This window comes from Mixophyes fleayi, chromosome 9 (assembly GCF_038048845.1).
Source record: "Mixophyes fleayi isolate aMixFle1 chromosome 9, aMixFle1.hap1, whole genome shotgun sequence".
Classification (NCBI taxonomy): domain Eukaryota; kingdom Metazoa; phylum Chordata; class Amphibia; order Anura; family Limnodynastidae; genus Mixophyes; species Mixophyes fleayi.
The window spans coordinates 12,849,850-12,865,327 of NC_134410.1; positions in this window are offsets into that span (position 1 = coordinate 12,849,850).

Below are 15,478 nucleotides of genomic sequence, written 5' to 3' on the forward strand. Positions count from 1 at the left end.
ACTGTGTGAATATAGGATAAGATATTAAATCAGGGAGTAGCTAGAGGAGGTTATTCTTGACGGTAGGTTATTCTTGAACTTTATTAATTTGTGTATCTCAGCCCTGCAACTGTGTTTCAAAGTATGTAATAGGAATTGGTTGTCTAGGAATAGAAATCTATTGTTCCAACTTATGTTGGCCTTTTATTCACGCCTAATTTATGATAGGTATCTGGCCTCCACTAGCCTATTCTACAAATATTTTTCTTTTCCTTTGATTATCTGACCAATTAGCACAGATGTAATGTATTCCTAAATTAGCCTGACTACATGTTAGCTTCAGTCTATGGGGTGACGTATGTGTGTTATCTGCACTAAGTGAGTTTTCTCACAAAGTGTATGAAAATGCGCAGTTAGACAACACAGTTGGAAAAACATTGGCCTACATTTGATCACTTCCAGGAATAAGCTACATCTGCCACAGCCCATTTCTACATTACTTGTCTATATACACGGAACACTGAAAATAGGTAATTCTTTTAACTCCCAAAGCTTTGCGGCTTTACTCTTGAATCACAATGTTTAAGAAATTGCTTTTCTTGGTCTCCTTTCATGGCCTTATCTTTAGGACTGTGTCATCTTTCACCCCTCCACCAACACAAACATTTGTCCACATTGCACCTTCATCACTCCACTCACCTCTAGTTAACATCCATGATTTTTTGTCCTATTTATTACCTCTAATGAGCACGGCCTCCTCCTGACACCAGAAAATAAAAGGTCACACATCTTACAATCCCCTTACCTATCTTTCTCTCACTCTGCTTCTATTTGCCGGTGATATATCACCTAAACCAGGTCCCCCACACTCCTCACACACACATACATCTGAACACTACCGTTCTATAGCAAACCTCAACCTTCTGGCAATAACTGAAACATGGCTCATGCAATCAGACACTGCCTCAGCTGCAGCCCTTTCACATGGTGGCCTCCATCTCACCCACACCTCCAGACCTGAAGGCAGACCAGAAGGTGGGGTTGGACTACTTCTCTCCCCACAGTGCACATTCACAGTTCTACCAAATGTCCCATCACTCATGTTCACATCTTTTGAAGTACATGCTATTCGCATTTTTAATCCATTCTCTACGTGTTGCGGTGATCTATCGCCCCCCCTGGAGCACACCAATGATTTATGTCACTGCCCACACGTGTTCACAGGGTGCAATGGGAGTATGTATGGGTCTTGATCTCTCTGACCAATGCACATAGAATACTTACCTGTACCTTCAGCATGCTTTCCTGTGCACTCAGCATTAACTCACTTGCTTGTATTAAACCATGCAGTCTGTCAATAACTATCTCATTGCAATAATCCGGCAATCTTATTAACCCAAACTCTATTATCCCTGCAATTCTAATTATACATCTCGCTGCAATCTTATAGCAATTATCCCTGCAGTATTGTTTCCCTACAATCGTGTTAACCCTAATTCTACATCCCTGCAGTCTTATATTCCTGCAATACTCAATGCCATTAAATCTGCATCCTGCAATACTACATTTTTTTCCCTGTGCCCTGCAATATGATTTCCTCTACATAGCCCTGCAATACCAATATTCCCTGAATATAACCCTATAATTTCAATAATACTATTTGCTATGCTTTCACCGTGCTCTTTTTACACTATCATCTCATACATGCATTGTGATATTCTATCTCTCTCTCTTAACACACACTCTCTTTTTCCTATTACACTCTCACTTACTCCATGTTCATTCTCTTCACACACTTGCATGTTCAATCTCTTAACAGACTTATACTCGCACTCGCTCAATGTCTTCACACACATGCACGCCCGCTCACTATTTCTCTTGATCGCTCTCTAGCTTTTAACAGACACAAGTACACAGTGAAAAAACTGATATTGCACTCGCTCCCAATATTTCTATTGTACTCATGTTTCCACCAATATAGACTATAAATTTATATGTACTGTTTATGTAATCTAAAGTTATCTCTATGAAGAAATACTTTTTGTACTATGGGTTTGTATGTTCATGATTAAGGAGAAAGGATGATTCAATGATAATACATTGTGGTTTTATTCATGATAGGCTTGTGTTCATATAGGACCTGATTCATTAATGAAAGTTAAGCAAAAGTTAGTAAGGCAAAATCATGTTACATTGGAGGGAGAGGTAAATTTAAAATGTGATGACAGATTTATATTTGGGGTAGGTCATGTCCTAAATCAACTTTAAATTTCAGTGTACAAATAAGCTATCAAGTATTTGTGCGCTACATGAAAAAAACAGACAGTATTTTCCTTATGTACACAATAATAAACTAATTTGCACCCCTTGCATTGCAATATGGTTTTGTCCAAAAAACTTGAGTAAGAAAACTTACTCAATTTCTTGCTTAACTTTCCTTTATAAATCAGGCCCATGGTGATTAATATGTAATGGTGGGTTACTTGACGGATTTGTGTAGATACTTGGGTGGTATAGGCCCCGTCTAACAAGAAAGTTGCGGGAATAGCTCCTTTGTCTTCTAGTTCGGATGCATTAGCTTAACAGCTGGGACTCCTTGTTTAATGCTGTCATTGCACAAGACAAACATTTAGGAAGGTTATAGAGAAACATGACTCTTAAGGGCTCTTATTTTTGTTTAATTTGTGTTGATTATTCGGCACTACGGATTCTGTGGCACCATATAAATAAATTACTGAGATTAATCACTGAAAGGTCTTAGTGAATTTGTCTCGTTCTCCTCAGCACATATTAGTACATCCTTTTGCACTTCTGCCTCAAGTTGTAATTGTTTATAAAATTACAAGTAATCCGAAAAACATATTTATTCACTTTACATTTGCACAACACATACACATATCACAGCTATCTAGGTCCTTCAATAGCTATTATAGTAACTTTAATATTAAATAACCAACTTGTATTACTCTTCTGTTAGAATAATGCCATGATTAACATTTTTATATACAACATTCATTGAATTTCTGAGCAATGTTCTGAATATACATATATCACTCAATATTTAATATATGAAATATATAAATCCTTTATAGATCTCTCCAATCTTACATGTTTTTCCAGTTGATACTAATTTCTAAAGTGTTGGAAATATGTTTCAGGTTCAGAAACAGAGATAACTGAGGAGGTCACTCACCAATTAAATGTTTGCAGTGGATGAAGTCAAATCTCAGAAATAATAATATTGATAGAATACAGAACACAGCTCCCATCTCGTTTCTTGTAATTTTCAGCTACTCATCATTAATGTATCCTCTTTTACTGTGACAAATTACACCACAAAGGATATGTTATTATGTAACATCTATGAGACTCTCCCTGTAAGCCACTTGATTGCACAATATTTTCTAAATGAACCAATCAGAACATGTGCTCCATTCATCACTTGCTACTAGGGAGAGATCTTTTATAAATGTGGTCTTTTCTGTCTATTCATACTAAAACAAAACTAAAAAAAGCCCTAAACATTACTAGGGCACATCACTGCCAACCATCTCTAATTTTAAGGGACAGTCCCAGTATTTAAAGATTTGTTACAGGAAATGTGTGTGCATGTCAAGGTCCCTATTTTTCAATAGGATTCAACTGCACAATAAAATTTGTCTTCTTGTTAGATGCAATTTTTGCCATCTATTTTTATTCTCAAGGCTTTAAAATAAATAATTATTGAAATAGAGTTTTAACATGTCAAAAATGTGCTATTATCACATTTAGTAAACATCATCATCATTTATTTATATTGTGCCACTGATTCCGCAGTGCTGTACAGAGAACTCATTCACATCAGTCCCTGCCCCATTGGAGCTTACAGTCTAAATTCCCTAACATACAGACACACACACAGACAGAGAGAGAGACTAGGGTCAATTTTTGTTAGCAGTCAATTAACCTACTAGTATGCTTTTGGAGTGTGGGAGGAAATCGGAGCACCCGCAGGAAACCCCCGCAAACACGGGGAGAACATAAAAACTCCACACAGATAAGGCCATGGTCGGGAATTGAACTCAAGACCCCAGCGCTGTGAGGCAGAAGTGCTAACCACTTAGCCACTTAAACATGACATAATGGGAATTTTAGTGCTCCAGGGTCCACTGGTTTGTCTCCCAACTTTTCAAGTTGGGGAATCGGCACAACAAGGGAGCGTGGCCAAACATCATGTTGAGTGATCATGTGTCCCTGGAGTCATGTCCACCTCTTCCTGTTAGGTTAGAGCAGAAATAACGTGGTGTGTGACTAAAAAAAAATATTATTTTTTAACACAATCGATTAGCAAGAAACAGTATATGCAAAGTATCAGATGCAGCATATTAGGAGTAGATTTATCAGGTTCAGAAAATTAGATGCAGATTGGTCTGCTATTAACAGGCAGAAATGCAGGATACACAAAGTCCCAATTTCAAAGCAGGAAGTTAATCCAAATCGGCAGCCGTGGTATAGTGGAATATCACAGTGTACTTATCTGCAGTATATAACATGTCCAGAGAATCCTAAATATTCTGAGACAGACCCAGAGTCCCTCAGAACAGCCGGCCACAATAGCACTTGAAGCAGTACAAAAGTCAATGCAAATTCTTACCACTCCAATTGGATTGAGAGGAGCTGAACACAAGAAAGATGTACCATCAGCAAACAGAACAGATTGTATAAATAGTAATGGTACTGCTGTCTGACAACACAATCCTAACACATGCAGATAGCGCGCCTGCAGTGCAGCTCAAACTAATTGAAAGCTAACAGCTTTCACACGCAGGAAGCAGAATCCTAACACTTACAACATGCTGGGCCAGTTCCAGCCCCTTCCTATCCCCTAAAAATACCCCTTTAATGTTGCACCAATTCATCGCTTTTCTGCTTTGCAGAGCAACAGTGAAATTACATATTTCCCAACTTTTTAGCCCTTAGGACAATGCTGTACCAATTGGGATGGTGGGACAGAGCTCTTAAATAGGGACTGTTCCACCTAAGATGGGAGATATAGTATCACGTGTTACCTGCATGGATGCAGCGCCTCACCAGTGTCACAGGTTAAAATTTTTAAACGTTATCAACAATGTTAGGGGACTTTGCTACAGCTGCTGTACAAGTCTTTTGTTCTGTGTAATTCAGACCAGGGTATGCATTTAGGCAGAGCAGCACATGTTATTGCTATGGGGCCCATGATGCTATTTCAAATGAAATATATGTATATATTGAGGCACCTGTGACTGTCAAGTTGGTAAATATTAGAGATGTGCACTAACCCTCATGTTTCAGTTTTGGAACCGGTTTCGATTCTAAACCCCGTTCATGTTTCGGCTTTGCTATCGGTTTTGCCAAAAAATTGTGACAGGTTTTGGTTTTGGTTTTGTATCTGGATTTAATTAAAAATTGTGAAAAATAGGAAAAATAATGTTATCTTGAGTTGTTTTTGCTCCAATATTGATATTTATAGCATTAACATTCACTTCCAGTCGTTTCAAGTCTATTTTCTAATGATCCCTTGAAACCTGTCCTAATTTTCACCAATTTTGACCAAAGTCTGCAGCGATCTGGCTGGCTAAAATTAGTGACACAGCAATGGCACAGATATATGGCACAAACACATGGCAGTTTACTAAAGGATAAAATCCCTAGACTAGGGGACACAATAGATGATTTTGCAGCCTTGCGGAAAAGCACTTTAAAGGTCATGCCTTCATTACTCTTCCGTGGTGCAATTCAGGAAAGAATGAACATGCATTCTGTATTATTGAAATCAACTTGGCAAAAATTGATTTCATTAAGACCTCTGAGACTATGCAACTGTCACTCTTTGGCATTGAGTACTTACTCTTTGATGCAGCTAAAATTATGTTTTACATGGAAAGAAGAAAATATGGTGGCCAAAAAAGAGAACTCCATTTATCGAATAACAAGTTGACTTGTGGGAACTTAAATTCTCACAGGATGTATTCTTTGTTGACAACATCATAGACCAAGCTCGGTCTGCAAAACCTGATCTGTTGAAACAGATGATCCAGATGTTACGAAACTGTTGCACAAACTAGGTCTTGCAATTATAGCCATGGAGCCAGACATATGATAAAAAACATTGAACTGTTTATTGCAGAGAAAACAACAATCCAGGATGCAATGAACACAGACTGGTTCAGAGTATAAACAGATTTTCCGGTACAGCAGATTAGTAGGAGCAATGCAATTGTCAGGTTACCTCCAGGAGAGATACAGGTGATTGATTAATGCTGTATAAGAAAGCAGGAAATGGCTGAGCATGGATATCCACAGAAACAACGAAAGCAGGCAGTGATCCAAGGTACAAACAAAAACAGACTCAGAAACATTAATGACCAGCAAGGAAAGCTGGAAGAGGCAGGTATATATATGAGACCCTCAGGTGTGGGTGATTAACTAGCTGTGCTAGTTAACCCCTGATAGTGGGAAAAGACAGTACAGCAGCACCTTTGGTGTTCCACAGGTAATGCAGGGTAATATAACAACAGAGTCCAAAATAGTTCCAGAGGCCGATCATAACATTATTCCCCCCATAAATGAGCGGATTCCAGACGCTCCATAAAAAGTTCCTTTCAGGTTTTTTTCTTCTTCTGTTTTTTCTTCGATTGGGATTTTCTTGGAGACACAATAGAACCCTTCTCCAATGTATGCAGACAAAGCCCAATTCTTTGAAAGCACAAGAAGAATTGTCAAGTTCATCCACTAAGCCTCTAGAAACATCAAATTCAGTCTTAGAGTCTGAGTCCCAATCTATAGTCGGAACAGGACTTTTTGTTTTATGACAAGATGGTGATATACCCATGAAGCCGGTAACAATGGTTTGTTGTGATTGATGTAGATGGGGAATGAGTTTTCGATATTGCTCTTTTTATTTTTTGAAGATATAGCTTGACCAATGAAAACAATGTGCATAGCTGATTTGTTAATAATAGGAGCTGAAACAGAGACCGGAATGGAAACAGAAGAACTATAACTAGGAGATTTGACTGTAGATTTAGAGTACTTCTGACAACCGGCATTAATAAAGTCCATGGTATTATGGATAATGAGTTCATCTGAATTTAGTAATGAGAAGGTCCAAGTTTGTGACTCCCCTCTAAAACACATGATAATTGAACCCACTTGGTTAAATTGGTCAACAAAGTAATCTGGACATTCTTGAAACTGTTTGATGCAAAGTTAAAGTATGGAAGTAAACTGCTTGAGGTTACCATTAAAAAAGACTGAAGGAGTATCTGATGATTCAGAAGAGGCATCTGGGCGCTCTGACCTAATAGCAGACTCTGGGCACTCTGGCTCAATAGCAGACTCTGGGCGCTTTGGCTCAATAGCAGTCTCTGGAGAGTCCCCGGCTTGGGCAGCAGGAGTCCCTGACTCCTATGGCAGAGGAGGAGTTCCCTACTGGGACAGCAAGCTGTTCACACCTGTCAGAAAGCCTGGACTGGGCACACCGCTCAGACTGGACAGCACTGTGAGACGCCTCGGACAGGGCAGCAACTCGGGCTGAACCAAACTGTGTGGCAACTCAGGATGAATCGAACTATGTGGCAACTTGGGCTGAACCGACAGTACTGTTTCTGGAGCAGACTAGAGGGACAGGGCCTTCTCTGGAACAAACTGAAGGGACAGGGCCCTCTATGGAAAAGACTGGAGGGACAGGGTCCTCTCTGGAATGGACTGTAATGGCAGCGCCTCCTCTGGAACCGACTGTAAAGGCAGTACCCCTCTGGAACCGACTGTAAAGGCAGTGCCCCCTCTGGAATCAACTGTAAAGGCAGCACCCCCTCTGGAACCAACTGTAAAGGCAGTGCCCCCTCTGGAATCAACTGTAAAGGCAGCGCCCCCTCTGGAACAGGCTGTAAGGGCAGCACCCCCTCTGGAGCGGGCTGTAAGGGCAGCACCCCCTCTAGAGCAGGCTGTAAGGGCAACTCCCTCTCTGGAGCGGGCTGTAAGGGCAGCGCCCCCTCTAGAGCAGGCAAAATCTCTGAAGTGGAGGCAGAAGTTGGCAACTTGGAATTAAAGGCACAAGCTAGCAACTCGGAACTGGAAGCAGAAACTGACAACTCGGAACTGGAGGCAGAGGATGGCACCTCTGAGTTGGAAGCAAGGGATGGCACCTCTGAGCTGGAAGCAGAGCATCAACAACAGGTTTGAACTGTATTGGAATGTCTTCACAGACACCATTTGTACATCAAGTTGGAAAAGTGTGAATTCCACCAAACACAGGTTCAATTCTTGGGCTATGTCATCTCACCTCAAGGTTTGGGAATGGACCCTAGCAAAGTCAAGGCTATAGTAGAATGGCCAGTTTCAAGAAATGTCAAAGAGGTACAAAGGTTCATAGGATTTGCCAATTTCTATAGATGTTTCATTAAAGACTTCTCCAAGATTTTGAAACCAATCACTCAACTAACTAACTTTGGTCTCCAGAAGCTGAAAGGAATTACTATGATATTTGCATCTCCGACCAATAGAGGTCTCTGTATTTGTAACTTACCCTTAGATTTGCCCTTATCCAAGATTGCATCTGTGACTAACCGCTTGGGTACCGACCGGCAAACGTCTGACTACCCGCTTGTGTACCGACCCGGCAAACTTCTGACTACCCGCTGGATATCTACACAGCTATTGGGCTTCAGATATTATCACCGGTATCGTTACAACGGGAAGGTGGCACTGAACTGCACAGTAAGGAGTCACTGGAACAGCAGATTAGCTAGATAGCAATAATAGATATGCAGAGATGGTGCTAGGGAGCACAGGAGCCACGTCCAAACATACACAGAAGTGAGCATAAAGAACAGGCACCTGACTGCGATGTCAGGTGCCTTAAATACTTAGCAAATTAAGAGGACTCAATAGGAAGGGGTTTGGGAGGTTATAAATAGAAGAACGGATCTGACCATGCGCAGATCCGAAGGCAAGATGACGCCCGTCATCGGAAGAGAGTGGCATCTACCACCGAGGAAATCTCCTGTGTGGAGCAGGTCAGTTAATGTAAAGCATACAGGGTTGATGACTTGTAGAATCTTATAAGATCCGATGAATCGGGAAGCAAACTTCATTGAAGGTACTTTAAGGTGGATGTTCCAGGTGGAGAGCCACACCTTGTCTCCTACTTTCAGTTGAAAGACTGCTCGACGCTTCTTGTCTACAATGTGTTTGTAGCGGTTAGAAGACCTCTTAAGACAGGAAAAAACTTGGGACCAAATGGCAGAGAAATCCCGAAGAAGAACTTCAAGAGCAGGAACTTTCATAGAATTTGGGGAGCGTAGCATGTAGCCCGTTGACCACAAACAACAGTGTCGAAGAGGTTGTCTCATGAAATAAATTATTGTGAGCGAATTAGGCCCAGGGCAGGAGGTTAACCCAGTTGTCCTGATTAGTGGAAGAGAATATCCTGAGAAGTGTTTCAAGATCTTGGTTTACTCTCTCTAGGCCTGTATCACGCGCCGGGTGTTCGGGCAGCGCACCCCACACCCGGCAGACTTACCTCTTCTCGGCGCTCCGCTTCCCGCTAGGCGCCGCCGTCTTGGATCCGGGTCTGTGCATCTGCACATGCGCAGACCCGGCGGCTGCATTATTTCTTCTGCCTCCTGCTCATTGGTCCTTCTCCTTGGCGGCAAGTTTCAAAGGCACCTCCTCTCTGTCTTCAGTGCCTGTTCTTTGAGTCACCTCCTGGTGATAGAAGTGGCTTCCCTGGTGTCTTGCTGCATTTGCCATCTATAATCGACTGCAGAGCTGACGCTCACTCTCCGGAAATCTACACCACATAGTGGTCTGCAGAGCGGACGCTCACCTTCCTGAATCTACTTCATCTGCCACACAGTGGCCTGCAGAGCTAACGCTCATCTCCGGAAATTTACTCTACTTTTGTCCGCAGAGCTGATGCTCATTCTCCTGAAATCTACACCACATGGTGGTCTGCTGCAGAGCTGATTCTCACCTTCCTGAATCTACTTCATCTGCCACACAGTGGTCTGCAGAGCTGACGCTCATCTCCTGCCTCATCTGCCACATAGTGGCCTGCAGAGCTGACACCTATCTCTGGCATCTACGCTGCCATTACTTACAGCATTGACCTCTCTTCCTACGGTACTATTTCCTGTAGCCTTCCCAAGGGCTTCCGTACAGTGCTCTTAGTAGGGACCACGACCTGCGAGGTTGACGTGGCTAAGCCCATACCGCTTTGCGGCGGTTCCTGGTGAACACCGTCTCCTCGTTAGACTCCGCGCCTTGCTGGAGTAGTGCCAAACTGTACCAACCTCTAGGATTCTCTGCATCTACCAAGTCTCCTTGTAAGAACCGTGACAGCCTGATTCATTAAGGAACTTAGGCAAGAAATTTCTTACTTAAGTCTCCTGGACAAAACCATGTTAAAATGCAAGGGGTGTAAATTAGTATTCTGTTTTGCACATAAGTTAAATATTGTCTGTTTTATCATGTAGCACACAAATATCAACTTTAAATTTCAGTGTACAAATAAGCTGTCAATTATTTGTGGGATCAATGAAAAAACAGCCAGTACTTAACTTATGTGCAAAATAGAAAACTTATTTGCACCTCTTGCATTGTAAAATGGTTTTGTCCAGGAGACTTAAGTAAGAAACTTCTTGCCTAAGTTCCTTAATGAATCAGGCCCTCCGTCTTTCCATTAGATTGTGGATGATACGCAGAGGAGAAGTTCATTTGAATGTTGAAACTTTTACAGAAGGCACGCCAAAACTTGGAGATAAATTGAACCCCACGATCCGACGAAACAATCTCTTGAGGAAACCATGGAGCCAGAAAACCTCCTTAATGAAATGCTGTGCCAAGACCGGGGAGCAACAAAGACCCACAAGAGGAATAAAATGCACCGTCTTTGAAAAGCGGTCCACCACAACCCAAATGGTGTTATATCCTCTGCTGGGTGGAAGGTCGGTGACGAAGTCCATACTGTTGTGTGTCCATGGTCTGGAGGGTACAGAGAGAGGCAATAACGGACCCATGGAGGTCTGACTCAAAGATTTGTGTTGAGCACAGATATTGCAAGCAGCCACAAATTCTTTAACATCAGTCCGGAGAGAAGGCCACCAGTAGGTTTGAGAAATGAGTTTGTGGGTCTTGAGGAACCCTGAATGTCCAGTAAATTGGGACGCATGGTACCACCTGAGGAGTCTTTTCCGGAGAGGCAGGAACAAAGGTCTTGCCAAGTGGTGGAGTAGAGGATACAGATGGAGCTAGTAAACACTTGGGATCCAAAATGGGACAGCCCAAAGATGGATCAGAATCTTGGCTCGAATTGAAGGTCCGAGAAAGAGCATCTGCTTTCTTGTTCATATGACCTGGCTTTTAGGACACATGTAAGTTAAAAACGGGAGAAGAAGAGAGACCAACAGGCATTGGGACGTTTGGAGATACAAAAGGTTCTTATGGTCCATAAAGATAGTAACCACATGCTAAGCTCCCTCCAAGAGATAGTGCCATTCAGAAAGAGCCAACTTCTTAGCAAGTAGTTCTTTATCGCCTGTGGTTCAGCTGGTAGGAATTTGAGAGAGAAGAAGGCGCAGGGTAGCAGTTGTTGGTCAGTGATTTTTGGGAGCTCGCGGCACCTACTCCAATCGCAGAAGCATCTACTCCGAGGAAGAATGGTTTGAAAATCTCAGGATGTCCGAGGATGGAAGCAGAAGAAAATGCTTCTTTAAGGAACGAGAAGGCTTCCAACGCCTCTACTGACCAGTTCTTGGTATCTGCTCCCTTCCATGTGAGTGCTGTATTTGGAGCAATAATGTCATAATAGTTTTGGATGAATTGTCTATAATAATTTGAGATGCCTAAAAAACATTGGATAGCCTTGATTCCAGATGGGCGTGGCCAATTCAGAATGGCTTGAGCCTTTTCAGGATCCATAGTAGGCCAAATCCTGAGACAATGTAACCCAGGAAGGGCATAGAAGTGGTTTCAAAGGAGCATTTCTCCAGTTTACAATAGAGTCAATTTTTGTGGAGCCTGGATAAAATTTCAGTGACAAGTAAACAATGAGAATCAATATCTTGAGAGAAGATGAGGATGTCATCAAGATATACCACCACACAGGAGTAAAGAAGATCCCTAAAAATCTTGTTAACAAAGCTTTGAAACATGGCTGGGGCATTACAGAGTCCAAAGGGCATGACGAGTTATTTGTCATGCCCGTTGTGGGTGTTAACTGTGGTCTTCCATTTGTAACCAGCCTGAATACGGATGAGATAATAAGCTATCGAAGTAATAATTAACAAAAACCCTATATTACCAATTAGTTTAATACAATGAACTAATGAACTTGAATTTTTTGTGCCTGTACTTTTAAGAACAAAAGAACTGACCTTTCTTTTACATATTGCACAATATAGAAAACAAGTTATATAAGGGCCACATGTTCTTCATTTCACAACAGCAGGCCAAGGAAATATTTGCTCCAAATAAGGTAATGAAGACCCTTCCAAAAGACCTCTCCAAGAACATGTCACTTTAATGAAGATTAATGATAGAGACTTAGGGGTATATTTACTAAACTGCGGGTTTGAAAAAGTGGAGATGTTGCCTACAGCAACCAATCAGATTCTAGCTTTCACTTATTTACTACATTCTACAAAATGACAGCTAGAATCTGATTGGTTGCTATAGGCAACATCTCCACTTTTTCAAACCCGCAGTTTAGTAAATATACCCCTTAAAGTGTCAGCAGTGATGTAACCTGGGAAGGTGAGTTTTAAGCAATGATGAGTAACATTTTCTATAATAGAATGACTTAATCAAATATAGAATGTCAATTGGCATTTTTGACCCTGGGCGTATGTCTGTTTCGGCTGTATCTTTTAATAAAGAATAGAAATATTATATTTTGAAAACCTGCTCATCTCAATTATTTTGTTAAGAGAAGATTAGAAAAATGTTATACAAAGCCCCACAAAGGTCCAGCTTGGAGAAGATTTGTAGTGTTGACCCCTCTTTTTGAAGATCTCTGCAAATCGCCCTGGCATGCTATCAATCAACTTCTGGGCCACATACTGACTGTTTGCCGCCCATTCTTGTCTAATCAATGCTTGGAGTTTGTCAGAATTTGTGGGTTTTTGTTTGTCCACCCGCCTCTTGAGGATTGACCACAAGTTCTCAATGGGATTAAGGTTTAGGGAGTTTTCTGACCATGGACCCAAAATTTTGCTGTTTTGATCCCTGAACCACTTATGGCAAGATGCTCCATCATGCTGGAAAAGGCATTGTCACCAAACTGTTCTTGGATGGTTGGGAGAAGTTGCTCTTGGACAATGTTTTGGTACCATTCTTTGTTCATGGCTGTGTTCTTAGGCAAAATTGTGAGTGAGCCCACTCCCTTGGCTGAGAAGCAATCCAACACATGAATGGTCTCAGGATGCTTTATTGTTGGCATGACACAGGACTGATGGTAGCATTCACCTTTCCTTCTCCGGACAAGCGTTTTTCCTGATGCCCCAAACAATCTGAAAGGGGATTCATCAGAAAAAATTACTTTACCCCAGTCCTCAACAGTTCAATCCCTCTACCTTTTGCAGAATATGAATCTGTCCCTGATGTTTTTCCTGGAGAGAAGTGGGAGTCTTTGCTGGCCTTCTTGACACCAGGCCATCCTCAAAAAGTCTTCGCTTCACTATTCATGCAGATGCACTCACACCTGCCTGCTGCCATTCCGGAACAAGCTCTGCACTTGGATGCCCCGATCCCGCAGCTGAATCAGCTTGGCGCTTGCTGGACTTTTTTGGGCACCCTGAAGCCTTCTTCACAACTATTGAACCTCTCTCCTTGAAGTTCTTGATGATCAGATAAATGGTTGATTTAGGTGCAATCTTACTAGCAGCAATATCCTTGCCTGTGAAGCCCTTTTTGTGCAAAGCAATGATGACTGCACGTGTTTCCTTGCAGATAACCATGGTTAACAGAGGAAGAACAATGATTTGAAGCACCACCCTCCTTTTAAAGCTTCCAGTCTGTTATTCTAACTCAATCAGCATAACAGAGTGATCTCCAGCCTAGTCCTCGTCAACACTATCACCTGTGTTAACGAGAGACAGAGCCGTAACTAGGGTGGTGCGGGCGGTGCCGTCGCCCAGGGCGCAAGCCCGAGAGGGCGCAGCAGCCGCCCGCTACTCTCCCCTTTGTGGCACATTAAAAGGAAAAAAAAATAAAAAATTTTTGGCCCCTCCCCCGACTCGCGGCACCCCCCCCGCGACTCGTGCGGCGGGGGGGGAGGGGTGTAGAGTAAGAAGGGAGGGAGGTTGGCACTTGAGTGGGGGGGGGGTAGGTGGTGATGGAAGGATCAAATCCTATTGCTGACTGGGAGAGAGCTATGCGTCCATCTGTGATGACATCACCGCAGCTGCAGATCCAATGTGACAGCGCAGGGGGGTGGGATGAGTGGAGGACAGCTCCTCTGACTTCCTGACTGACTCACATGAAGAAGTTGTGCAGTAAATAGCAGGTATTTTAACACTCACAGAATCACATATTCACTAGCACCATATGTACACTATAAATGCAGATTATATACAAACCTCTAGTTCCTCTCTGAATATCCAGTGTCAGCCTAAGTAATCACTTGATAAATGAAGAAAAAAAAAACCCCAATATTGTCACTACACAAACTGTTGCAGATACAGACTTTTATGCTCTCTCTACCTCAATAAAATAATTGTTAGTCCTGTACTTCAACATATAGTTGATGAGTAAACACACAGGGCGCACTCATAAAGGGGCAGACACACAGGGCGCACTCATACAGGGGCAGACACACAGGGCGCACTCATACAGGGGCAGACACACAGGGCGCACTCATACAGGGGCAGACACACAGGGCGCACTCATACAGCGGCAGACACACAGGGCGCACTCATACAGGGGCAGACACACAGGGCGCACTCATACAGGGGCAGACACACAGGGCGGCACTCATACCAGGGGCAGACACACAGGGCGGCACTCATACCAGGGGCAGACACACAGGGCGGCACTCATACAGGGGCAGACACACAGGGCACTTTATATAGTGTCATTAAGATGTTCTCTGTATTGCAGACACAAGAATGCCCTCTGCATTGTATGGCTGACACAAGAATGCTCTCTCTATTGCATGACGTTTGCTAGGATACTCTTTGCATTGTATGATGGTCACTAGGATGCTCTTTGTATTGTATGGCGATCCCTAGGATGATGTTTATTTTGTATGGCGGTCACTAGGAGGCTGTTTATATTGTATTTGTATCACTAATACTGGCTAAATTATCATGCAGAACAGTATAAACCTTGCAATTCAATATGTATGATGCATCCATGGGAGTATTTTAATTTAATCTGAAAAAGAAAAATGTTTTAATTGTTCATGCTTGTGTGTATAAGTAATCACAGTTTTATTTAAAAGTATGTGGTTTTTATCTTTGAAATCCCTAACTCCAAGAAG